The sequence below is a fragment of the Hyperolius riggenbachi genome, chromosome 12 (genome assembly GCF_040937935.1).
Source record: "Hyperolius riggenbachi isolate aHypRig1 chromosome 12, aHypRig1.pri, whole genome shotgun sequence".
NCBI classification, from domain to species: Eukaryota; Metazoa; Chordata; class Amphibia; order Anura; family Hyperoliidae; genus Hyperolius; species Hyperolius riggenbachi.
In genome coordinates this window covers 228,736,380-228,763,826 of record NC_090657.1, presented here as the reverse complement: position 1 = coordinate 228,763,826, position 27,447 = coordinate 228,736,380, and positions in this window count along the sequence as shown.

The following is a 27,447-nucleotide window of genomic DNA, read 5'->3' as shown; positions in this document are numbered from 1 at the left end:
TCTTATTATCTTTTGGGAGACACCTATGTCCTTTCCCGTCAAAAATTACTTGCTGTTTGAATAAAAGTCAAAATTTGCCAGGGGTATGAATAATTATGGACATCACTGTACATGCAATATGGCAACTACTGTCTTCTGATGGCATTGAGTTAAGGCTGCTTTCACAGTGGGACGTTACAGGCGCAGGTTACAGCAGCCTGTAACGCAGCCCACCGCACAGCAATGAAAAATCAATGGGCTGTTCACAGTGCTGTAGTATAACAGTGTTGGAGTACAATGCTGCACGTTCAATGAAAGTGCAGAATCCTGTGCATTATACTCGTATGTGGCTACGTTTGGATGTTTGCACATGCTCAGTACTTTTTTTTTTTTAATTTGCCGCATGCGCCGTTTTTGTTCGATAGTATGCGTCAAAAAGTACGCATCACGGACGCATCAAGAGACGCATAACGCGGCTCTATATAACTTCCAACTTCAATACTAACATGCGTTGCGTTAGGGGCACGTTATGCGACCTTAACGTCGCATGAAACGCAACGTCTTAGTGTGAAAGAGCCCTAAAGGATACCAGAGCTGAACCAGCTTTTAAAAATGGGAGGAGCAGACATGTATGTCAAGCAGTCCTCATGCTCACCCCTCCCCCGTTCTCCTCCGCTCCCTCCACTCCCGCCTAAAAGCCTCTCAGCCTTTTCCAGGTCGGTCAGGTCGGGCAGTGGTGCGCAGGCACTGACCCGGCAGCGTGTGCCATTGATTGCATGCCCACAGCCAGGAGCGCACAGTGCATGCGCACAACGTCAATCATGATGCCATGCGCATGTGCAAAGCGCTCTTCCCCAAGTAGATTCGTGCCACTCTGGCCACCCGCGTTCACAGGGGGTGTCCAAGTAGTTGCCCACCCTTGTATATCACCACACATATCTCCACTGAACTTACTACATGGTTCTGGCTCTCTAACCCTTTTTGTTTTCCCTCAGAGGCTTCCTTTTCCATTAGTTGATTTAGATGTCAGAACATTCAAACAGAGTGAATAATTATAATAGTAGTAGTAATAATATTCATTCGGCCCGACCTGTAGCGTGTCTGCCTTGCAGTCTTGGTGTCGGGCCAGGAATGAATCTCTTATTGCAAGTCCTCATGGAAGTGGCGGGTTAAGCCAACAGTGATTAATTTTGAGCTGGACTAACTAGTTTTGAGGAAGCCGGTGTGAAAGCATGTTTTTCCCCCTGAACCTCATGCGAGCTGAACACTGTACACGTCTGTTTGGCTGGCCTCTCATGTTCAGACCCCTCGAGTTTAATAAAGCGCTAAACGAGGTGTTACAAATTTGTATTTTATCTGTTACACAAATTATTTCCAACTGCGCGGTGAGACAGATGTGCCCACAGTGACAGCCGCCGGCCGGCAGGTCTTTGGGGACGGTCCTTCACATCAGGTGATAGGATTATAACTATTCTCAGCAATCTGTGTATTTCTAGCAACCTCGGGAGTTCAACTGCCCACTAAAATGTGACATTATCTTCCGAACTCTTCCTGGATCCCACCTATGAGCACACGAAGAAAAGACTCCCGGAAAAATGAACCCTGGAGACATCGGCTAATAGAATCTTGCTAAAATTACTGATATTCTACTGCTGGCCAGTGGCCAATGGTAATTTCAACAATAGGATATCTGTAAAATGTACGAATATTCTACTTTTGGAATTACCATTGGCCAATAGTAAAATATCGGTAATTTAACCAAAATTCTATTAGCCGGTAGCTCTGGCACCCATTTTCCCAGTTGCCTTTTTTTTATGTACACACAGGTGGGTTACAGGGACAGTTCAGAAGATATAGTTATATTTTAGCAGGAAGTTGAACTAAACCTAACTCTAGAGGCCGGTTTAAGTGGCATAGGGGCCCTGGAGCAAAGGTAAATTGGAGGCACAGAAAAGTCAGCCCCCTGGAAGCCTGAGCTAGCTGCTGTCCTCCCTCCCCCTCCATAGCAGCGATGGTGCTGGAGGTGGGATGGGAGCTCAGCAGGCAGGGGAGGGAGGCCGGGATACATACTGTACATGCTTGGTCATATCATGGTTACCATGGTTCCTGTCTGCTGGACCGCAGCAGTGCTCTCCCCGACATGATGCAGGCATGTGACGAAACGTCGGGGAGAGTGTCGATGCGGACCACACAGTCACAGACATGCCAACGGCCGCAGTGCCCAGTGGCAGGACAATTCAAATTTTTAGTCTGGCAAAATGGAAGCATGTGAGGCCCGGGGGCAATTGCCTCCTTTGCGTTAATGATAGCGCCAGCCCTGCCTAACCCTATTAGCACACACACTCTCCCTTTACTGATGCCTAACTATAACTGACCCCCCTCAACCATGCCTATCCCTAACTGAGCCCCCTCCCCACGGATACAAAACCCTGGCTAACCCCAAGGAGGGCGTTCATTTGGGTTCAAATTTTAGATTAGGGACTAGTACATAATTTGCATCTGATTTGCATTCAAGGCATGTATTTATGCTCTTCATGCCTCTGTTGGTCTTTATTTCAGTCGCAGCCTATGAGCGCCGTCATTTGTTTCATGTCTCTTCATAGATAGCCAGTAGTATCATAATTCATAGGGCCCACCAGAATATTTTCCTCCCCAAAACCAAGGAAGATCTGCTCTCGGGGTATGTTGAGGTAGAGTCCAGAAAGCTATTTCCACCGTGGGCTTCAACGTGAAACACATCCACTTATCCAGAAATATTGTGCAGGGTGGGACTTTGTGTCTTTAGTCTGCATCAGATCCATTACAAATGAACATACATGAACAGATCCTACTAATAACACGGGATCTATTGGCATGTCCGTACTAATTTGTAAAACATACTGTACGAAAATGTCAATTTTCGACTTAAGTGTAAACCTTAGTGAGAAACGGGTGGCTGGATCTTTTAATCTCCACTTCTGTCTACCTATATCCTATAGTGTTCAGGGGTTAATATTTGACTCCTCTCTCTCTTTTATTCCTCACATTCACTCCCTAACCAGCTCCTGTCATCGTCAACTCAAAAACATATCTCGCATCCATCCTTTTCTCACACAGGACACAACTAAAATGCTAATACATGCTCTTATAATATCTCGTCTGGACTATTGTAACATACTACTTTGTGGACTACCAACTAACAGACTGGCACCGCTCCAATCTGTACTGACCTCAGCTGCTCGTCTTATTCATCTCTCCTCTCGCTCTTCCTCTGCTGCTCCTCTCTGTCAAGCTCTTCACTGGCTGCAAATTAACTAGAGGATCCAGTTCAAACTCCTAACCCTAACCTACAAAGCTCTCCACAATCTCTCTCCCCGGTACATCTGCTCACTAATTTCCAGATACCAACCCAACCGCAATCTCAGATCGGCACATGAGCTTCTGTTGTCCTCCTCTAGAATTTCACACGTGCTTCACCCCTCCTCTGGAATCCACTGCTCCAACGCATCCGTCACTCTCCAACCTTTGATATCTTTAAAAGTGCACTCAAAATTCCCTTTTTCCCAACAAGCATAACTTAGGTCATTTCTCCTTTGACCTCTGGCCAAGTTGTACCCCTACTAGATAACCTAAAAAACACTGCCACTAGATATGAATATAGTATACTGCGACACGTCTTGTTCCCCCCTATTCCTTTAGTTAGCAGGGCTGTCTCACCCTTTTGTATCTTGGAATTTGGGATACATTTTATTCATCATGTTATTTTTGTCACTGTCATTACCAAATCTGTATTTTGTACCAACTCTGTATATTATATATTGGTGTATACCACTGTCTGTATTATTTTGTATCCCATGTTTGTTTCTTTCTTTGTACAGCGCTACAGAATACATTGGCGCTTTATAAATCAATAATAATAATAATTCCCAATGACCAATCCAGCTACCTAAGACTCTAAAACTGCTCCTTCTGTCCACAATTCTCTCCTCTCTGCTGAACAAACAACAAGCAAAACAGCAATTTTCTTACATAAACCCTCTTTACAACCTCACGTTGTGTTTGTGGTGCGCTCTGACAAATTATGTTACTTCAAAAACAAAAATCCAATCAGCTTCTCAATTAATTAGCTCTTCTCGCTCGCTCGGTAAGTGGCATTTAAGCGCCCCCGACGCAGAAAAAACTTTGCACGAGCAAAAACAAATAAGCGATTTGCCCGGCAGCCACCGTGCCGTCCCTGGTAATTAAAACCCGTTTGTTTCTCCTGCATGACGCTCTCGGTGGACAATCGGGACCTTGTCAGGAGTAGAGCTTATTAAACAGGGAAAGTGCCAGCAGGGCGAACGCTCCAGGTAACCTAAGATGCTAACTAGCAAGTGGATTGCTCAGCCATTTATTTTGCTTCCACCAGGAAAAAGGCCAGCCTGCCAGAACTTCGAGAAATATTGCTCCTTCCATCTCGCCAATGAATCTGAAGGGCTCTTGTCCACCGCCTCAATCAATTACCGAGTTATTCAAGATAAAGCAAACAGTTCTCGGAGAAGCGGCGCACACACTGGTGGTTAGACGTGCGGGCAGGCCTAAGGAAACCAGGAAATTGTTGGAAAATTCAACTTTTTCTTTCTTATTTTTTTTTTTTTTTCGGACGGTTACAAATGGAGATTGCTTGCAAAATATGCAGGGAATTAATATCTCTAACCTCAAACCCCGAGCTGTCAAAACTTCAACTAACAAGTAAATGTGAGATTTGAGGACTGTCAAGATGATTCTAAATCACGCCAATTAACCCGTTCATGGAGGGGGGCCCGCAGACGTCCATTAATAAAAGTGGCCACTTATCAAGGACGTTTTGGCATGGGGTGGAAGGGGGGGCGGATGATTTTTTTGCAAGATGTGGGGCGTTTTTTTCTTTACAGGGAACAAGTTATCATTGTTGAAGAGGAGCGCGCAGATATACGGTGCATCTGCCTTTTCTTGAGAACGTTGAGATCTGGCGTCGGTGAGTAGTAGTCCTATCGTGCGTCACGTCAACAAGAACAGATTGTCCGGTGACTAGCTGATTGTCCGTCTTCTTCTAGAAGCACAGAAGGGCAATAAGGATAAATATCAAATCACATACTTAAAAAATACAGTAGAATCCCTTTATAGTGAACTCCAATGCAACAGGAAAAGTAGTTTACCATATCAGAAGTTTACTTTATCAGAATTGGTCATACATTGTATATTTCTACAGATGCATTTGCTGGGACCTGAGGACTGAGTTTACTATACCAGAGGTTTACCATATCTGAGTTTACTATAACAAGATTTTACGGTTTAATAAAGTCCATTTTCAGGTAAAGTTTTCTATGTGCGCTTTTTTTTATTGAAGTTTTTCAGATAACAAGAAAAACAACAAGAAACACATAACAGAAGGCCTCAATTCTGGTAGGGTTATCAAACAAATGACCTCATGTGAGGTAATTTACCTCATGAGGTAATGACTTTTAGCAATTCTGGCAGATTTTAGTCATGTTTTACCTCATGAGTTAAATTATGAGGTAATTTGCATTAATTGTACCGAAAATAGCTATTCTCCTGGAAATTAGGGGGCATGTTGGCACATAATTTACCGATCAGTTTAAGACCTGCCTGTACTTGGAGGTAAAGTCAATTTGTATGCATTTTGCAGTTTTTAGTGGAGTTCCTATTGCTGTTTTAGTGTCGTTCCTATTCAGGCTGTGTAATAGAAAAGAATAGTAGAAATAAAATTCCAAATATTTACTGCAATTTTTTTTATAAGGGACGCCTATAAATATACTTTTCATAGGGTGCTACATAATAAAATACACTTTCCCCCCTCAAAAAAAAACCAAACATCTTCCAAAGACTAGTCTAACTTATGGAAGACAATTAAAGACTCTTAACTATTTACTGCATGCTTACAGCTGAAATACCTCATGTTTTACCTCACTTTATTTATTTACCTCATGTTTTACCTCATGTTTTACCTCATGTTCGGAAATGGAGAAAAATCTTTCAGAATTGCTAAAAAAAAAAGAGGACAATACCTCATGAGGTATTTTACCTACAAAAAAATATTTACCTCACACAGCTACCAGAATTGAGGCCTATAAGTTCTAACAGCAGTATTGCAGAAAGTAACAACAAAATATATCTTTCTATAGAACAATCACCTGTGAACCAATACAAATATTTAATTGGGGAATAAGCTTTCTATATGCTTGTAAAAGGCATAGGCTTTAATATGCATTGATATGCATTTTTAATGTGTATTTATATGCATTTAATATGCATAAAAAAAAACTTTTGTAAAAAAAAAATAGAAAAACTGAATTGTAAATAGAAGCTACGTGTTGTGCCAGTTCTAAGTTTCTGGTTTGCTTCACAGCAATCTCTGAGGGTCAACGCAACAGACAATATAATTGCTTTTGTAGGAAAAAAACAAAGTGACAGCGGCAACCTATTGGTTCAAACTTTATTCCCTGTTTCGAAGCATACTAGTGGACATTGGTACTGAAGGAATTGTGGAATGCCCAAGCAGGTGGGTGGCCAGGAGAGGGCGGTACCGAACAGCCGACAGCTGTTTCGTGTGACACTGAAGTAATGCAATGCGAGTGTTTGCGGTTCACCAATTTCTGTCAGAATAACACACAGCATGCCGTGCATTTGGGCCCTTTTCCAAGTAGAAACTGCGGTTCAATTGCTTTTCTTTGTATTTCTGCAACCAAAATTCTGCCACGATTTGACTGCGATCGATACGGTGTACATGGTGATTGTGGTGCATTTGTGATTTTAGTAGTTAAAAGAACTTAGCGGGTAAATAATTTGAATTGCTGATTTGCGGCAGAATCGCATTTCGGTGTGACTGCTATGTGATTTACCTGCACGGCGATACTTTTTTATGGGAGAGCAAATGCAAAAAATGCAACAAGCTGGTGATTGTGATTCTATAAAAAAAACCAAAAAACAATTGCACTAGTGGAAAAACAGCTCCGAGATTTCTATGTTATTCTCAGTACCACTGTGATCTGCAAATGTGAGTGATCTGATTTTCAGAAAACAATGGAGAAAGTGGAAAAAGGTTCTTACAAGCCAATGCACGCAGTCATGGCTGTGGTCCAAGCATGAGTCTATGGACTGTATGTTGCACTGTATGCATGTGTTGTGTTGTGATCGCCTTTTTTTTAGGATGAGCAATGCAATTCGTATATTATTAAAGGATGAATGGAAGTGAGCAGTGAGATAACAATAGGGAGTGAAGAGCTTATACTACCCTATGAGGGCCCCATGGATCAAGAGGGTCCACTCAGGGCCGGATTTCTGGGAAGGGTAGAAAGGCCATGGCCTTGGGCGGTAGAAACAGAAGGGCAGCTAGACTCTGGAGAGATAAGAGGTCATATATCAAAGTAAACCATCTCTCCTGGTCTGTAACGGCCCTGCATTTCTCTGTCCACACTGTCCGCAGGTTAAATTCCAGATTTCCTAGCATCTCCCTCACTTCCTGGAAGTATCGTGTGATGACAGCCACAGCAGTCATCTGCTGCATCTTCTGTCATCTGGTGATCCCACCCTCTGTATGATGAGCGGAGCATACAAGTTGCTATTATTAGTGCCAGGGGTTGTAGATAGCAGAACTCCTGAGTTCAGTGAGTTTTCATGCACAAGTTCATAAACAGGGAATATCAGCTCTGCGAGTTTCCTCTCCCCTCGACTGCAGCTGTCAGTACACCTCACTGACACTGTAAGTTTTCCCCTCCCTTGCTTACTCCTGACACTGCAGCTGCCCCCTCCCCAGCCTACACCTCACTGACACTGCAGCTATCCCTTTCCCTGCTTACACCTCTCTGACACTGCGGCTGTCCCCTCCCCTGCTTTCACCTCTCTGACACTACAGCTGTCCCCTCCCCAGCCTACATCTTACTGACACTGCAGCTTTCCCTTCCCCTGCTTACACCTCTCTGACACTGTGGCTGTCCCTTCCCCTGCTTACACCTCTCTGACACTGCTGCTCTAACCTCCTCTGCTTACAGCTCTCTGACACTGCAGCTGTCCCCTCCCCTGCTTACACCTCTCTGACACTGCAGCTGTCCCCTCCCCTGCTTACACCTCTCTGACACTGCTGCTGTACCCTCCTCTGCTTACAGCTCTCTAGCACTGCAACTGTCCCCTCCCTGCTTACACCTCTCTGACACTTCAGCTGTTCCCTCCCCTTCTTACACCTCTCTGACACTGCTGCTGTACCCTCCTCTGCTTACAGCTCTCTGACACTGTGTCTGTTCCCTCCCCTGCTTACACCTCTCTGACACTGCAGCTGTCCCCTACCCTGCTTACACCTCTCTGACACTGCTGATGTACCCTCCTCTGCTTACAGCTCTCTGACACTGTGGCTGTTCCCTCCCCTGCTTACACCTCTCTGACACTACAGCTGTCCCCTACCCTGCTTACACCTCTCTGACACTGTGGCTGTTTTCTCCCCTGTCCACGGCTCTCTGATACTGTGGCTGTCCCATCCCCTGCTTACACCTCACTGACACTGCAGCTGTCCCCTCCCCTGCTTACACCTCTCTGACAAGGTGGCTGTTCCCTCCCCTGCTTACACCTCTCTGACACTGCAGCTGCCCCCTGACCTGCTTACACCTCTCTGACACTGCAGCTGTCCCCTATCCTGATTACAGCTCCCGGACACTGTGGCTGTTCCCTCCCCTGCTTACAGCTCTCTGACACTGCAGCTGTTCCCTCCCCTGCTTACACCTCTCTGACACTGCAGTTATCCCCTCCCCTGCTTACAGCTCCCGGACACTGCAGTTGTCCCCTCCCCTGCTTAAACCTCTCTGACACTGCAGCTGTCCCCTATCCTGATTACAGCTCCTGGACACTGTGGCTGTTCCCTCCCCTGCTTACAGCTATTTGACACTGCAGCTGTTCCCTCCCCTGCTTACACCTCTGACACTGCAGCTGTTCCCTCCCCTGCTTACACCTCTCTGACACTGCAGCTGCCCCCTCCCTGTTTACACCTCTCTGACACTGCAGCTGTCCCCTCCCCAGCCTACAGTTCTCTGACACTGCAGCTGTCCCCTGACCTGCTTACACCTCTCTGACACTGCAGCTGTCCCTCCCCTGCTTACAGCTCCTGGACACTGTGGCTGTTCCCTTCCCTGCTTACACCTCTCTGATGCTGTGGCTGACCTTGGCAAGTTTTGGCGCTCCACATCAGTTGTTATGTATAGAGTGCTTGAAAGGGAGCTAATATACAATGGGAGCATGAGAGGAATGGGAAGGCCTCTATAGGACCCAGAGCTTTCCCCCTCCTTAGGTGAGTATCTGTTTTTTATTTTAAATATACTTCAGATTTGCTTTAAGCCAGCATAAAACCATGCACATAGGGCTGGTGTTTGTTCAGCTTCATGTCTATCAAACATTAAAGAACTTTCAAAAGGATACTCCACTTAAAGCAATACTGATGAGCTAAAAAAAAACAACCAAAAGTTAGATATGTACCTCAGTAGGGAAAAACCTCCAGATGATCCAGAGGCTTCCCAGATCCTCCAATGGCCCCCCATTCCAGCGAAAAAGTATATACAGTGTTTTACTGTATTGCAGGGATGCTGGGAAAAGCAGGCTAGCATTTATTGTTCTTTACATTTTAGTTGTCACGTGGTCACACCTGATTGAACTGCCTGCCAGCAGAGAAAGCAGGAAGCAAGCTATACTGCCGTGGCAAACCTATTTGTTGGAATTCCCTCCGTTGCTTGCTCATATACACTGTTTATACTGATGTATCAGCCTGGTTTGCCTTGATATGTGTCACATACCTTTCATACTGTGCGTTCTGCTTCAGCCTAGACTTCGGTTAAGGTACTGGGGGTGGGAGCGGCCCACAAATGGCGTAAGGGGTGGTATGCCTGTAGCGGGTGGGCTGCTGTTTTTGTAAGCTGTGACAGATGGGGTATTAATTAGTCCGTGTGAAGGTCTATGGCCTGCCGTTAAAAGACAATCGATCTCAGACCGTCGATGCTAATGGGCTCCTTTTTATATTTTCCTCAATCATTTACTCCCAGACACATTCATTCATTTCTGTGTTTTTCTTCCACGGAGAGCAAAATTAGCCAATTAATTTACCCCAATTGCACGTCAGGCGGTGTGAGGCCGGTTCATGAAGAGCCCTCCTGAATCTCCAGAGTTTGCTAGGAAAGTCAGAAACAAACTCACAAACGTGAACATTGCTTGCTTCTATTCTTATTCATTTTTATTTATTTATATGTGAGCAGAAATGACGCCTATGCATAATTACGCATCGTAATGCGCATTTACGCTCGTAATCGTAATGTGAAATTTTGGGGAAAAGCGTATTTAGTGCTGTATGTAATTGTAAGCATTCGTAATTGCACATGAATTTAGGCGTAATTTTGTGCCGACTTTGAGAGCAATGCCCCCATACATGCTATTGTTACCAAAATTGTTACATATGTTAACCACTTGCCGACCGCGCACTCATACCGCGCGTCGGCAAAGTGGCAGCTGCAGGACCAGCGAGGCAGTACTGCGTCGCCAGCTGCAGGCTGATTAATTAGGAAGCTGCGGCTCGCAGGCTAAATGTAAACACAAGCGGAAATAATCCGCTTTGTTTACATTGTACGGCGCTGCTGCGCAGCAGCGCCGTAAGGCAGATCGGCGATCCCCGGCCAATCAGCGGCCGGGGATCGCCTCCATGTGACAGGGGACGTCCTGTCACTGGCTGCACAGGACGGATAGCGTCCTGTGCAGCCCGGATCACCGGGAGGGAGAGGTAGGAGAGGGAGGGGGAGAATGTCGCCGCGGAGGGGGGCTTTGAGGTGCCCCCCACGCAACTAGTCTGCCCACCAGAGCGATCAGACCCCCCCTGCACATCATCCCCATAGGGGGGAAAAAAGGGGGGCGATCTGGTCGCTCTGCCTGCTACCTGATCTGTGCTGGGGGCTGCAAAACCCACCCAGCACAGATCCCTTCAAACAGCGCTGGTCCTTAAGGGGGGGTAAAGGGTGGGTCCTCAAGTGGTTAAAGCGGAATATAACCTTGCATTTCAACTTTGCTCTAAAACATTATTTACAGCATATTATATGCAACCGGCATTTTTTTTACTAGACCAGCATTGGAAGGGTTACACACAGAGGTTTAAAGTTCCGTGGAGAGAAATGCAGACGCATCTGAAGTTTAGATAGATACATTTAAGTAAACACAATGTAACAAGTGGTGAATTTGACACACTCTCTGACTGTGCAGTAGCTCCCGGACACAGACAGAGAGTGAGTCACATTCCTCACTTGTTACATTGTGTTTGTCTGCATTTCTCCCCATGGAACTTTAAAGCTCTGTGTGTAACCCTTCCAATGCTGGTCTAGTAAAAAAAAAAAAAATATGCTGGTTGCATATAATATGCTGTAACCATGTTTTAGAGCAAAGTTGAAATGCAGGGTTATATTCCGCTTTAAGGAGAATAGTGGATACAAGCAGACCCGGGCCACGCATGTGGCAGGTTCAGGTGGCAGAAGTGGGGTGGCAGCGCCTGCCTGGCCGTGGGTAGGGGGGGCGCCGAGCTGGAGGGGGTAGCAGCTAGGAAAGGGGAGTGGCGGGCACAGTGGTGGGGAGGGGTGTCAGTCTTCCCCCTCCCTCATCTGGGGTTTCCCGTACAGCTATTTGCCCAACATTTAAGTCAGCAGCGATCGGGCCAGCGGGGAAGCAATGACTCACCTTCCTGCTGCCGTTCCAGCGCTCGCGTCACTTCCTGCAATGCTGCCCCCACTGTACTTCCGCAGTACAGCCGGCGGCATTGCAGTAAGTGACGTGCCGGTGGAACGCAACGCCTGGAACAGAACTCCAGTAAAAATAATGTAATAAAACAGTGCTTAATTTTTACTGTATAAATAATTTAGTTAGTGTTTGCTCGTTGTAAAATCTTTCCTCTCCCTGATTTACTTTCTGACATTTATCACTTGGTGACATCTTTACTGCTGGCAGGTGATGTCACTGGAAGGAGATGCTGCTTGCTTTTTTGGCAGTTGGAAACAGCTGTTATTTCCCACAATGCAACAAGGTTCCCACAGACAGTGTGATGTCAGCACCTCAGTGCTGACATCACACTGTGGGAGGGGTTTCACCACAATATCAGCCATACAGAGCCCCCTGATGATCCGTTTGAGAAAAGGAAAAGCTTTCTCATGTAAAGGGGGTATCAGCTACTGATTGGGATTAAGTTCAATTCTTGGTCGGAGTTTCTCTTTAACTTACTAGCTGAAGACCCAGCATTGCTCTGTTATGTTTTTGGTTATTGTTTGGTCGGCCACTGACGCACAGTCTTGACGCACAGTCACATAATTACCAAGTTTGTATGCTTTGGGGTCCTTGGCATCAATAATGTGAGAGTGGAAGCAGTTTATCAATCAAACAAATATGATTGGCTGTTTGTGGCCCTAGCCCCCCTCCCCCCTACCCCTCCCCCCCCCTCCTAGAAAGGTTCGGTTCGCGTTAAAGTTCGCGAACCGCAATAGACTTCAATGGGGATGCGAACTTTGAAAAAAAAAAAATAATTATGCTGGCCACAAAAGTGATGGAAAAGATGTTTCAAGGGGTCTAACACCTGGAGGGGGGGATGGCGGAGTGGGATACATGCCAAAAGTCCCCGGGAAAAATCTGGATTTGACGCAAAGCAGCGTTTTAAGGGCAGAAATCATATTGAATGCTAAATGACAGGCCTAAAGTGCTTTCAAACATCTTGCATGTGTATACATCAATCAGGTAGTGTAATTAAGGTACTGCTTCACACTGACACACCAAACTCATCGTGTAACGCACCGCAAACAGCTGTTTGTGTAGTGACGGCCGTGCTTTACTGGTGCGCACCATGGCGAGAGTGCAGGTTTTGGTGGCTTTACAGCCCATATGGTCACCTGGCTGATGTAGCTGAATGACAGAACAGTGACTGTCCAGCTGATCAAATTTGGTCTGACCACAATGAGGCAACGACCTTATTATCGTGGGTGTGCCCCCCGAGACACTCATCTAGGCGCCGGTCATTGCTCCATTGTGATACGCAAGCCCCTTCACCACGGCAAGGTAATGATCACGAAGGGGAATGGGCGCATGTACATGCCTTTTCTTTTGTTGTTGCAGCTGCCCGCAGTGCAGCCAGAAAAATTAGGCAGTCATGTACACGCACCCGAAAAATTATTACAGCGGCCGCTGCTAGCAGCGGCCTAAAAAATTCAGCAATCCGCCTGGAGTCCCGGACCCTGTTGGTGGTGGCGGAGAAGGTAGTCAAGCGGCCTGCAGGCAGACATGCTGTGTGGAGGGACTGGGAGCGACTTAGTCTTCTTGGGGCAGGCCAGGCAGCCAGTCACACGGCGTGCAGGCAGAGATGCTGTATGTGCGGGGACTGACTTAGTCTTGGGGCGGGCAGCAGCCCTCCGGGATCCATGCCTCATTCATTTTGATAAAGGTGAGGTACTTAACACTTTTGTGACTTAGGCGACTTCTCTTCTCTGTGACAATGCCTCCAGCTGCGCTGAAGGTCCTTTCTGAGAGGACGCTTGCGGCAGGGCAGGAGAGAAGTTGGATGGCAAATTGGGACAGCTCTGGCCACAGGTCAAGCCTGCGCACCCAGTAGTTCAAGGGTTCCGCATCGCTGTTCACAGCAGTGTCTACATCCACACTTAAGGCCAGGTAGTCGGCTACCTGCCGTTCCAGGCGTTGGTGGAGGGTGGATCCGGAAGGGCTACGGCGAGGCGTTGGACTAAAGAACGTCCGCATGTCCGACATCACCATGAGATCGCTGGAGCGTCCTGTCTTTGACTGCGTGGACACGGGAGGAGGATTAGTGGCAGTGGTACCTTGCTGGCGTTGTGCCGTCACATCACCCTTAAAGGCATTGTAAAGCATAGTTGACAGCTGGTTCTGCATGTGCTGCATCCTTTCCACCTTCCGGTGAGTTGGTAACAGGTCCGCCACTTTGTGCCTGTACCGAGGGTCTAGTAGTGTGGCCACCCAGTACAGCTCATTCCCCTTGAGGTTTTTTATACGGGGGTCCCTCAACAGGCAGGACAGCATAAAAGACGACATCTGCACAAAGTCGGATCCAGTACCCTCCATCTCCTCTTGCTCTTCCTCAGTGACGTCAGGTAAGTCAACCTCCTCCCCCCAGCTGCGAACAATACCACGGGAAGGTTGAGCAGCACAAGCCCCTTGCGATGCCTGCTGAGGTTGTTCTCCTGCCGCTGTCCCCTCCTCCTCCTCCTCCCCCAAAGAAACACCTTGCTCATCATCCTCTGAGTCTGATTCGTCTTCTGCACATGACTTCTCTTCTTCCTCCTCCTCCCCCCTCTGTGCTGCCGCAGGTGTTGAGGAAACAGCTGGGTCTGATGAAAATTGGTCCCATGCCTGTTCCTGCCGTAACGGTTCCTGGTCACGCTCATTCACAGCTTCATCCGCCACTCTACGCACAGCACGCTCCAAGAAGTAAGCGTAGGGAATTAAGTCGCTGATGGTGCCCTCACTGCGGCTCACCAGGTTGGTCACCTCCTCAAACGGCCGCATGAGCCTGCATGCATTCTCCATCAGTGTCCAGTTGTCGGGCCAGAACATCCCCATCTTCCCAGACTGTTTCATTCTACTGTAGTTGTAGAGGTAGTGGGTCACGGCTTTCTTCTGTTCTAGCAGGCGGGAGAACATGAGCAGGGTCGAGTTCCAGCGAGTCGGGCTATCGCAAATGAGGCGTCTCACCGGCATGTTGTTTTTGCGCTGAATTTCCGCAAAGCGTGCCATGGCTGTGTAAGACCGCCTCAAATGCCCACAGAACTTCCTGGCCTGCTTCAGGACATTCGCTAAGCCAGGGTACTTTGCCACAAATCTTTGAACCACTAGATTCATGACATGTGCCATGCAGGGTATGTGTGTCAGCTTCCCCATATGCAAAGCGGCAAGCAGATTGCTGCCGTTGTCGCACACCACTTTGCCTATCTCCAGGTGGTGCGGGGTCAGCCACTCATCCACCTGTTTCTTAAGAGCAGCCAGGAGAGCTGCTCCAGTGTGACTCTCCACTTTGAGACAAGCCATGTCTAAGATGGCGTGACACCGTCGTACCTGGCATGCAGCATAGGCCCTGCGGAGCTGGGGCTGTGTAGCTGGAGAGGAGAACTGCCACTCAGCCAAGGAGGAGGAGGACAGCGAAGAGCATGTAGCAGGAGGAGAGGAGGTGGCAGGAGGCCTGCCTGTAAGCCGTGGAGGTGTCACAATTTGGTCCGCTGCGCCCTGCTTGCCATCGTTCACCACCAGGTTCATCCAATGGGCTGTGTAGGTAATGTAGCGGCCCTGCCCGTGCTTGGCAGACCAGGCATCCGTGGTCAGGTGTACCCTTGACCCAACGCTCTTCTCAAGAGATGACACCACTTGCCTCTCAACTTCACGGTGCAGTTGGGGTATGGCCTTTCTCGAAAAATAAGTGCGGCCTGGCATCTTCCACTGCGGTGTTCCGATGGCCACAAATTTACGGAAGGCCTCAGAGTCCACCAGCCGGTATGGTAACAGCTGCCGAGCTAACAGTTCCGCCACGCCAGCTGTCAGACGCCGGGCAAGGGGGTGACTGGCCGAAATTGGCTTCTTCCGCTCAAACATTTCCTTCACGGACACCTGACTGCTGCTGTGGGCAGAGGAGCAGGAACCGCTCAAGGGCAGAGGCGGAGTGGAGGAGGGTGCCTGTGAAGGTGGAAGGGAGAAAGCGGCAGAAGCAGATAATGCACCTGATGGAGGAGGAAGAGGAGAAGGAGGGTGGCTTTGCTTTTGTGTGCTGCTGCTGCTTTTGCTCAGGTGGCCATCCCATTGCTGTTTGTGCCTTTTCTCCAGGTGCCTTCGTAAGGCACTTGTCCCTACGTGAGTGTTGGCCTTTCCACGGCTCAATTTTTGTTGGCAGAGCGAACAGATGGCTTTGGTCCGATCTGAGGCACACACATTAAAAAATTTCCACACCGCTGAGCCACCCTGGGATGTGGGCACTATGGGGACCTCAGCAGCTGATGCTGAAGGGCAAGTTGGCTGGCTGTACATAGGTGGCAATACATGGTGCCGGACACTGCCACCAGCTGTTTCTGACGAAGAGCTGCCCCAGCTTCTTTCAGCAACTTCTCTCCTCCTCCTACTCTCTGACTCCCCCTCTGAACTGTCCCCCTCTTCATCTCCTCTATTGGGTACATACAGAGGATCCCTATCATCGTCATCATCGTAATCATCCTGCCCAGCTTCGCTTGCCTCAGACAAATCCAAACATGCACCAACATCAGTAGGTCCTTCATCCTCCTTACACGTTACATCCATAATGTTGCCGCGTAACTCAGACATATGAGCTGGTGAAAATTCATCTGGCTGTAACAACAATGGCTGTGCATCAGTGATTTCACCACTAAATAATTCTTGCGAAGTGTCAAATGCAGCGGAAGTGGTGCTAGTAGTAGCACTGGTGGCTGAGCAAGATGAGGTGTTCTGTGTCGCTAAATACTCAACCACGTCCTGACAATCTTGGGAGGTGATGGGACGTGCCTTCTTCCGAGCACTGTACTGTGGGCCAGGTCCACACGAAATTACATTTACACGACCTCGCGCAGACCTGCCGGGTGGCCTTCCTCTGGCTCTGGCACTACCTCTTCCTCTACCTGTTTTGTCCATATTGGGTATGCACGGAGTGGTATATCACACTGCGTGCACTCACGTAGGTAGGTGGGTTCACTTAACTGCACAGGTATGCGCACTGATGCGGTGGGTTCACTGAACAGAACAGGTATACAGTGGCGGGTTCACAGAACAGGTATGCAGTGGCGGGTCCACTGAACAGAACAGGTATGCAGTGGCGGGTTCACTAAACAGAACAGGTATACAGTGGCGGTTCACTAAACAGAACAGGTATGCAGTGGCGGGTCCACTGAACAGAACAGGTATGCAGTGGCGGGTTCACTTAACTGCACAGGTATGCGCACTGATGCGGTGGGTTCACTGAACAGAACAGGTATGCAGTGGCGGGTTCACTAAACAGAACAGGTATGCAGTGGCGGGTCCACTGAACAGAACAGGTATGCAGTGGCGGGTTCACTTAACTGCACAGGTATGCGCACTGATGCGGTGGGTCCACTGAACAGAACAGGTATGCAGTGGCGGGTTCACTAAACAGAACAGGTATACAGTGGCGGTTCACTAAACAGAACAGGTATGCAGTGGCGGGTCCACTGAACAGAACAGGTATGCAGTGGCGGGTTCACTTAACTGCACAGGTATGCGCACTGATGCGGTGGGTCCACTGAACAGAACAGGTATGCAGTGGCGGGTTCACTAAACAGAACAGGTATACAGTGGCGGTTCACTAAACAGAACAGGTATGCAGTGGCGGGTCCACTGAACAGAACAGGTATGCAGTGGCGGGTTCACTTAACTGCACAGGTATGCGCACTGATGCGGTGGGTTCACTGAACAGAACAGGTATGCAGTGGTGGGTTCACAGCACAGGTATGCAGTGGTGGGTTCACAGCACAGGTATGCAGTGGTGGGTTCACAGCACAGGTATGCAGTGGTGGGTTCAATGAACAGGTATACACAGTGGCGGGTCCACTGAACAGAACAGGTATGCAGTGGTGGGTTCACTAAACAGAACAGGTATGCAGTGGCGGGTCCACTGAACAGAACAGGTATGCAGTGGCGGGTTCACTAAACAGAACAGGTATGCAGTGGCGGGTCCCCTGAACAGAACAGGTATGCAGTGGCGGGTTCACTAAACAGAACAGGTATACAGTGGCGGTTCACTAAACAGAACAGGTATGCAGTGGCGGGTCCACTGAACAGAACAGGTATGCAGTGGCGGGTTCGCTTAACTGCACAGGTATGCGCACTGATGCGGTGGGTTCACTGAACAGAACAGGTATGCAGTGGTGGGTCCACTGAACAGAACAGGTATGCAGTGGCGGGTTCACTAAACAGAACAGGTATACAGTGGCGGTTCACTGAACAGAACAGGTATGCAGTGGCGGGTTCACTTAACTGCACAGGTATGCGCACTGATGCGGTGGGTTCACTGAACAGAACAGGTATGCAGTGGCGGGTTCACTAAACAGAACAGGTATGCAGTGGCGGGTCCACTGAACAGAACAGGTATGCAGTGGCGGGTTCACTTAACTGCACAGGTATGCGCACTGATGCGGTGGGTCCACTGAACAGAACAGGTATGCAGTGGCGGGTTCACTAAACAGAACAGGTATACAGTGGCGGTTCACTAAACAGAACAGGTATGCAGTGGCGGGTCCACTGAACAGAACAGGTATGCAGTGGTGGGTTCACAGCACAGGTATGCAGTGGTGGGTTCACAGCACAGGTATGCAGTGGTGGGTTCACAGCACAGGTATGCAGTGGTGGGTTCAATGAACAGGTATACAGTGGCGGGTCCACTGAACAGAACAGGTATGCAGTGGTGGGTTCACAGCACAGGTATGCAGTGGTGGGTTCACAGCACAGGTATGCAGTGGTGGGTTCACAGAACAGATATGCAGCCAGACAGGAACAAGCTAAGCCTAACTAATCTTTCCCTGAGAGACAGTCTGCAGCAGCTCGCCCTACTCTGACTAATGCAGGCACACGAGTGGCCGTAATGGCCGCCGCTGCCTGCCTTATATAAGGGGGGGTGGGGCTCCAGGGGCTAGTGTAGCCTAATTGGCTACACTGGGCCTGCTGACTGTGATGTAGAGGGTCAAAGTTGACCCTCCATGTGCATTATGGGGCGAACCGAACTTCCGCAAAGGTTCGCCTGCGGGACGCGAACGCGAACCACTGAAGTTCGCATGGAACCGTTCGCAGGCGAACCGTTCGGCCCAACTCTACCCAGCAGCCAACTGTGCCAAGTTTGAGAACCCTGCCAATACCAGTGTAAGAGTGGCTGCAGTTTACATGTCCCCATTTAAAATGAACAGCTGAAATCTGATTGTCTATTTTATGCTCCACCCACTTTCCCTGAATTTTTAACCTCGGTCACGAAGTGACCAACTGTGCCAAGTTTGGGGACTCTGGCTTTATTACTGTGAGAATGAGAGCCTTTTCATTTTTCCCATTGATGTGAATGGGTGAAATCTAATTGGCTGTTTGTAGCTCCACCCAAATGTGGAAGGGGAGAGGGGGTGGCGTGAGACCCTCAGAACATATCATCCCAGGTAGTAAGGGATCTGTATACCAAGTTTCGTCTCACACACACACTTTTAGATATGTAGATTTATTTCTATCTCATTTTTTCTGTTTTAGTTTTGTAGATACCGGGCCAGCAGTCTGTCCACAATCAAAATCAGATCTGTGGTGAATGTTTGCTATACATCCCGATATACTTTTTTTTTCTCTTTTTTTTATTAACGTCTCCAAGCTGGGATTTTTCTTATGTGATTTCTGATGACTTTATTTAGTGAAAACATTCCTGAACTCGGCTGATACTCTGATCTGACAACCAGCCACAGGCAAATAATACGAAGCGATCGTGTTTTTTTTTACATGTGCAAGCGTGAGACAACATCGTAGAAAAGATGCCGTTTACCAAAATATTGCTCTTGGAAGGCGGCCAAGCATTTCATCACGGCGATCTGACGAACGCATTAATCAAGCAATTCAGCCTGTGATACTTAACCATACGAAAATATCTCCAGGTAATTAAAATAAAATGTTAATAAGCTGCATCTGATTAAGCAATTAAAATGGACTTAGTAATTGATAACATTTGGCCTGAGAAGCTTTGGCGGAATCTATTCGGTAACCGCCGGTAATTGTGGCTGAACGAACAGCCTGGAATGACATCGATAAAGTAGAGGATTCGAAAATAAAAAACTTTGATAGTTAAAAGGCAGCATGATAATAATAAAATGGTAATACATTTACTGAAAGCACTAGTACACATTCTAGGAGACAAAGTAGTTATATTTATCAATGTTTGGCCCACTGAAGCCATCTGTTATATCTACAATAAGGCCCCCATTACACAGGACAGAATTTGTATGTACCGTTTATCCTCGATTATAAGTCGACCTTGTATATAAGTTGACTCCAATATTTGAGCCTCTTAACCTCCCTGGCGGTAACCCCGAGTTACGCCGGGAGCTCTATGCAGAGTATAGCGCACAGCAGGCGTTTTTACTCACCTCCCGGGGGATTCAGACATTGGTAGCCGTTCTCCTTCCTGTCCTCCGAGGCTCTGAATCTGTTGAGGTCGCTATCATCGATCTCGCTACAGAGTTACAGTGCCACCAGGAGGACAAAGGTAAAATTGCAGCGCTGGAGGCAAGGGAGGTGAGTGAGAGCAGAGGCTGCTGAAGGCATTCTGGCAGCATGATTTTTTTTGCTGATTTTAGGGTCTGAAACGTTTTTAAAAGACCCCACAATCCGAAAATATTCATACCGCCAGGGGGGTTAAAGGGAACCAGAGACGAAGCACCCTTGTGTATGTTACCATATATATCTGTAAGAACATTAGAGAAAACACTTACCATGCTCTCTGTTTCATCCTCACTGCTAAAAGTGTCTGTTATCAGCTGTGATAAGAATCCCGGACTGAGCATTCAGTCTGGCTTTGCAGGGAATAATTATAGCCGAGTCATTACAGCAGAGCCACAAGGGGGCAGGCTTGGGCTTGAAAAGACACCAGAGAAGACAGACTCAGCTATAATCATTCCGTAGCAAAGCCAGACTGAGTGCTCAGTCGGGGATTCTTATCAGAGGTGATAACAGTCAGATTAAACAGAGAACAATGAAATAAAGAGCAGATTAGGTGTTTACTGTCATGTTCCCACTGATTTATAAGGTAAAATACAAGAGGGTGCTTCATCATCTTTAAGCTGGAATTTTTTATTGACTCAGGTATAAGTCTACCCAGCAAAGTTAATAGCTGCACTTGGGGCTCAGGAGGGGTTAATGACTGCACTGCATACAGTATTGCAGCCATTAACCCCTCCTGTCCCTTAAGTGCAGCCAATACCTCCTCCAGGCCCCCAAGTGCTGCAATTATTCCCCCCTTCCTGCAGCCCAGTTCCCCTGCCCCCCTTTTCCTTGGTAATTATTGTGGCAAGGACTTTCACACCTGTATTTTCTTGGCATTTCCTTTATCAAGAAAGTATAACTTGCCACTGGGCAAATGGCTGCAAATGGGAATGTCACTAATAGTACGCACATTACTCAGTGTTCCAGTGACTCGTGTATAAGTCAGGCCCTATAGATTTAATCAGTGAATCAGACCTAAATTTCTAGACTTATACTCGAGTAAATGCAGTATGCTTCTATTCTGAATGAACATGCGACTCCCGTGCAATGCACATGCAAAAATGTGCAAATTGTGACGTTAATTACATTCAAAATCATGAAATGCAACTTCATGAATGTGCATGGAAAAACCATGATGCAAAAATTTTAGATATGAAAAAGGACAAAAACGTAGAATCGAAAAAATAAAAAAAAGTCTTAAAAATGGTACAAAAATGGCAGGGATATATGCCAAGGCACCCTAAGGCCAGTTGTACACGAGAGCCGAGCATTGCGGTGCGATGCTCCTCCCCTTCGCACCACAACGCCAAAAAAAGATTCATATGACCCTGCAGCAGAGTGCGGTGAGAGGGTTATATGCATAGCACCGCCTCCTGAACGCCCCCTGTACGCCCTTCGCCGTCCCTCGCCCAGTGATGTACTCTCTGCTGTGCTTCCACATCGTATTACATTTTTTGTCTTACCTTCCATCGTCCGTCGCTGCCGAAGTCGCATGGAAACCTGCTGTTGACTTTGCTGTGGGCGTTGGCGAATCGGAACAATTGGTGTACAGGGCACCAAACACAATACAAAAGAAGCGTATGCATGTAAAAAGGGGCCTAAAGAGTTAAAATGGAGGGGGGGGGTGAAAGATACTTTTTGTAATTTTGTTAAAAAATATTTTATTTTAAAAAAAGCATGGAGATCCCCATCTATTTTTCAAATATTTATCTCTGCTGTTCTTCCTCTGTGTTTCCACTTTCCTTCTAGGAACACTGTCCCGCCACCCGTAGTCATTTGTCCCCCTTGAACATGACCTGAGAGCCCCGGAACCAGGATATCGGAATTTCTTGCTTCCTTCGTATGGACCAATAAGAATCCTCGGCTGCACGTTCCAATGAATGCCAACAGAAATGCCGACTTAAAATTCCCAGTGGGGGTCTAGTTGTATTTGCTGTTGAGGATTCTCATTGGTCCTGACGAATGACCTAATGGAAAGCATAGGTGGAAAATTCAGCATGAGGTGAGCAAGCAAAGGGTGAGAATACCCAGGATGCATTCTGCCATCAAGCAAGAGGAAGGACTGATTTGGTAAAAAAGGCTGATGTTAGATTTTTTTAAAAGAGTCTTAAAACGTATGTTTATTTCATTTAAAGAGACACTGAAGCGAAAAAAAAATTATGATATTATGATTTGTATGTGTAGTACAGCTAAGAAATAAAACATTAAGAACAGAAACATCAGTCTAAAGGTGGCCATACACTGGCCCGATTCCCGGCCGTTTCGACAGCAGATTCGATCCTGGGATCGAATCTGCTGCCAATCGTTCGCGGTAAACGCCGCCGACGATCCGATTTCCTCCCGAAATCGGATCGGTCCGTCGATCGCGCCGTGCGGGAAATTACCCTCGATCGCCCGCGGTTAAGTGCGCGTCGCTAGCGGCGGCCGATCCGATGAAAAATACATTACCTGATGCGGGCTCCCGGGCGTCTTCTCTGCATCTTCTCAGCGCTGCACCCGCTCCATCCCGGCGCTTCCTGGGTCACTGCAGTGACCCAGGAAGTTCAAATAGAGGGCGCTCTATTTGAACTTCCTGGTCACGGAGTGACACAGGAAGCGCCGGGATGGAGCGGGTGCAGCGCTGAGAAGATGCAGAGAAGACGCCCGGGAGCCCGCATCAGGTAATGTATACGGGGGGGGAGGACAGGCGGCAGGAGCAGCTGAACAGATTGTGATCGGTTTCAGGCTGAAATCGATTCACAATCTGTTTGCAGTAAAGGCAGCCATACGATCCCTATCTGATCAGATTCGATCAGATAGGGATCTGTCAGCTGGTCGATCTGATGGCACATCGACCAGTGTATGGCTGCCTTAATTGTTTCCATTACAGGAAGAGTTAAGAAACTCCAGTTGTTATCTCTATACAAAAAAGCAATTAAGCTCTGCAACTTTCAAAGTCGTGGAGAGGGCTGTTATCTGACTTTTATTATCTCAACTGTTTACTTTTTCTCTGCTAGAGGAGAGGTCATTACTTCACAGACTGCTCTGAAAGACTCATTTTGAATGCTGAGTGTTGTGTAATCTGCACATATTAGAGAGTGATGCAATGTTAGAAAAAACACTATATACCTGAAAATAAAAGTATGAGAATATTTTCTTTGCTGCTAATCTTCTAGTAATTATTCATAGTACACAACCAATTCATTATATCATATTTTTTTTTTCACTTCAGTGTCTCTTTAAGTATTATTTTACAGTGTCTGTATGAGGTTTTCTTGTACCGCGCCTGCACAGGATGCTCGCGGCGACAGAAGTGCGAATGACGACGTGTGCGGCCAGGACCACGCAGGCGCAGTGGTCGTCAACTTGCAAGTACTTGCATACTGAAACTTGGCTGTGGCGGGGGGACCGAAGCATCGTTGAGTGACGGCGCGGGCACAGGGCAGCTACAGGGGGCTGGCAGAAGCCCCAGGTAAGTGAAAAATCTTCTTTTTTTAAGTCCCTTCAGGTTTCCTCTAAAGAGGAACTATCAAAGAAGTGTAATTCTGTAATCCCCACACACAGAGTTTGGGCAACCTTGTTCATTGTCATGATTTTCCTGTATAAATTGTTAGTTGTTACAATAAAAAATGTCAGTTAAATATATCATATAGGAGACACACACAGTGATATTTGAGGAGTGAAATGAAGTTTATTGGATTTACTGAAAGTGTGAAATAATTGTTTAAATAAAATTAGGCAGTTGATGAATGATGAGAACAGTCAGAGTCAACCCACAGACCAGCACCAAAGACCTACAACATCATCTTGCTACAGATGGAGTCACTGTGCATTGTTCAACCATTCAGTGCACTTTACACAAGGAAATGCTGTATGCGAGAGTGATGTAGAGGAAGCGTTTTCTCTGCCCACAGCACAAACAGGGCCACTTGAGGTATGCTAAAGCACATTTGGACAAGCCAGTTTCATTTTGGAATAAGGCGCTGTGGACTGATGAAACTAAAATTGAGTTATTTGGGCATAACAAGGGACATTAGGACAACAAGGGGCAGCACGGTGGCGTAGTGGTTAGTGCTCTTGCCTTGCAGCGCTGGGTCCCCGGTTCGAATCCCAGCCAGGTCAACCTCTATAAGGAGTTTGTATGTTCTCCCCGTGTCTGTGTGGGTTTCCTCCGGGCACTCCGGTTTCCTCCCACATCCCAAAAACATACAGATAAGTTAATTGGCTTCCCCCTAAAATTAGCCCTAGACTACGATACAGGCACTACACAATACATACATAGACATAGTACTATGGTAGGGATTAGATTAGAGGGACAGTTAAGTGACAAGACAATATATACTCTGTACAGCGCTGTGGAATATGTCGGCGCTATATAAATACTAAATAATATTAATAATAATAATAATTATGCATGGAGGAAATACAACAACATTCCACAAAAAACACCTGCTTCCTACAGTAAAATATGGTGGTGGTCCCATCATGCTGTGGGGCTGTGTGGCCAGTGCAGGGACTGGGAATATTGTCAAATTTGAGGAACACATGGATTCCACTCAGTATCAGCAGATTCTGGAGACCAATGTCTGGGATTCTGTGACAAAGCTGAAGATGCACCGGGGCTGGATCTTTCAACAAGACAACCACCCTAAACACTGCTAAGTAGTGTTGGGCGAACACCTGGATGTTCGGGTTCGCGAACGTTCGCCGAACATCGCCGCGATGTTCGGGTGTTCGAGCCGAACTCCGAACATAATGGAAGTCAATGGGGACCCGAACTTTCGTGCTTTGTAAAGCTTCCTTACATGCTACATACCCCAAATTTGCAGGGTATGTGCACCTTGGGAGTGGGTACAAGAGGAAAAAAAATATTTGAAAAAGAGCTTATAGTTTTTGAGAAAATTGATTGTACAGTGGTGGGTGAGCGGTGTACTACTATTCCCAGCAGCGACACAGAGCACAATGCTATACAGTGGTGGGTGAGCGGTGTACTACTGTTCCCAGCAGCGACACAGAGCACAATGCTATACAGTGGCGGGTGAGCGGTGTACTACTGTTCCCAGCAGAGACACAGAGTGGCAGTAAACACAATGCTATACAGTGGTGGGTGAGCGGTGTACACAGAGTGGCAGTAAACACAATGCTATATAGTGTGGGTGAGCGGTGTACTACTGTTCCCAGCAGCGACACAATGACTGGGGGGACCCTGGCTAGCCTGGCTGGAGAGAGAACTACCCTGCCTGCCTACCCAAAGCTAAACCCACAGACAAATGGTGGAGAAATGACGTGGATCGGGTATTTATTTACCCGAACCACGTGACCCGTTCGGCCAATCAGAGCGCGTTCGGGTCCGAACCACGTGACCCGTTCGGCCAATCACAGCGCTAGCCGAACGTTCGGCCATGCGCTCTTAGTTCGGCCATATGGCCGAACGGTTTGGCCGAACACCATCAGGTGTTCGGTCGAACTCGAACATCACCCGAACAGGGTAATGTTCTGCAGAACCCGAACAGTGGCGAACACTGTTCGCCCAACACTACTGCTAAGTCACAAAAGTGTTCAGTACTTCACCTTTATCAAAATGAATGAGGTATGGATCCCGGAGGGCTACTGCCGCCCCAAGACTAAGTCAGTCCCCACACACAGCATCTCTGCCTGCACGCCGTGTGACTGCCGCCCCAAGACTAAGTCGCTCCCCACACAGCATCTCAGCCTGCACGCCGTGTGACTGCCTGCCCCAAGACTAAGTCACGTCAGTCCCCACACACAGCATCTCTGCCTGCACGCCGTGTGACTGCCTGCCCCAAGACTAAGTCGCTCCCCACACAGCACCTTTGCCCACAAGCCGCTTGACTACCTTCTCCACCACCACCAACAGGGTCCAGGACTCCAGGTGGATTCCTGAATTTATACTATTTTTTCTGGTGCGTGTACATGCCTGCCTAATTTTTCTGGCTGCACTGCAGCTGCAACAACAAAACAAAAGGCATGTACATGCGCCCATTCCCCTTCGTGATCATTACCTTGCCGCGGTGAAGGGGCTTGCGTATCACAATGAAGCAATGACCGCCAGCTATTTGAGTGTCTCGGGGGGGGGGGGGGGTGGCACACCCAAGATAATAAGGTTGTTGCTTCATTGTGGACAGACCAAATTTGATCAGCTGGACAGTCAGTGTTGTCCTATCATTGAGCTATCACATCCCGGCGTCCATATGGGCTTGAAAACCACCACGGCCTGCACTCTGGCCATGGTGCGCACCAGTCCAGCACGGCCGTTACTACACAAACAGCTGTTTGTGGTGCGTTACATAGTGAGTTTGGTGTGTCAGTGTGAAGCAGTACTCTAATTACACTCCCTGATTGATGTATACACATGCAAGATGTTTGAAAGCACTTTAGACCTGCATTTTAGCATTCAATGTGATTTCTGCCCTTAAAACGCTGCATTGCATCAAATCCAGATTTTTCCCCGGGACTTTTGGCGTCTATCCCACTCCGCCATGCCCCCCTCCAGGTGTTAGGCCCGGTTCACATTAGCGGCTGCTATCCGGAATCGCCGTGCCGGAGCCGGACCGCATGCGGACCGGACGAAACGGACGCACGGCATAGCAATGAAAGTCTATGCGACCGTTCACATGCGTCCGTTTCGTCCGGACCGGAGCCGGACCGGATCCGGACTCCGGCGTCCGTTCCAACATGCGCTATTTTTTGGTCCGGCTGGTCCGGCTGACGTATCCGGACCGGAGCCGGAATGTTGCATCCGGCCAATGGAAACCAATGAGAACCGGAGAGCGCACAACACACTGGCTATAAAAACCGGATGTTGTACCACACTTCCTATGCTGACTCTATGGTATGGTGGCCATTTTGGATGGGGACCACATGGCACCAGCGTTCACAGAGTGGAGCAGCAGTGACTTCATGCTGGAGCTCTTTGGCAGCAATATGGAGCAGGATCTGTCTGATAGCGAGGGGGTGAGGCCCTACACATCAGAAGACCTCATCCTACAGGTGCAGCAGGTACCAGCCCTTTGGGACAAGGGGGATGCGGACCACAGCAACATCAAAAAATGCAGAGGCCTGTGGAAAAAAATTGCCAAGCTGTATGTGGAGGACTTTGAGAACTTGAGCAAGAGACAGCAAGGCACAGAGGGTATGTTGACTAGAAGTTTTTGGGGGGGGCTTGTTTAAGCTTGTGATGTATTCCACTTTTGCTATGGA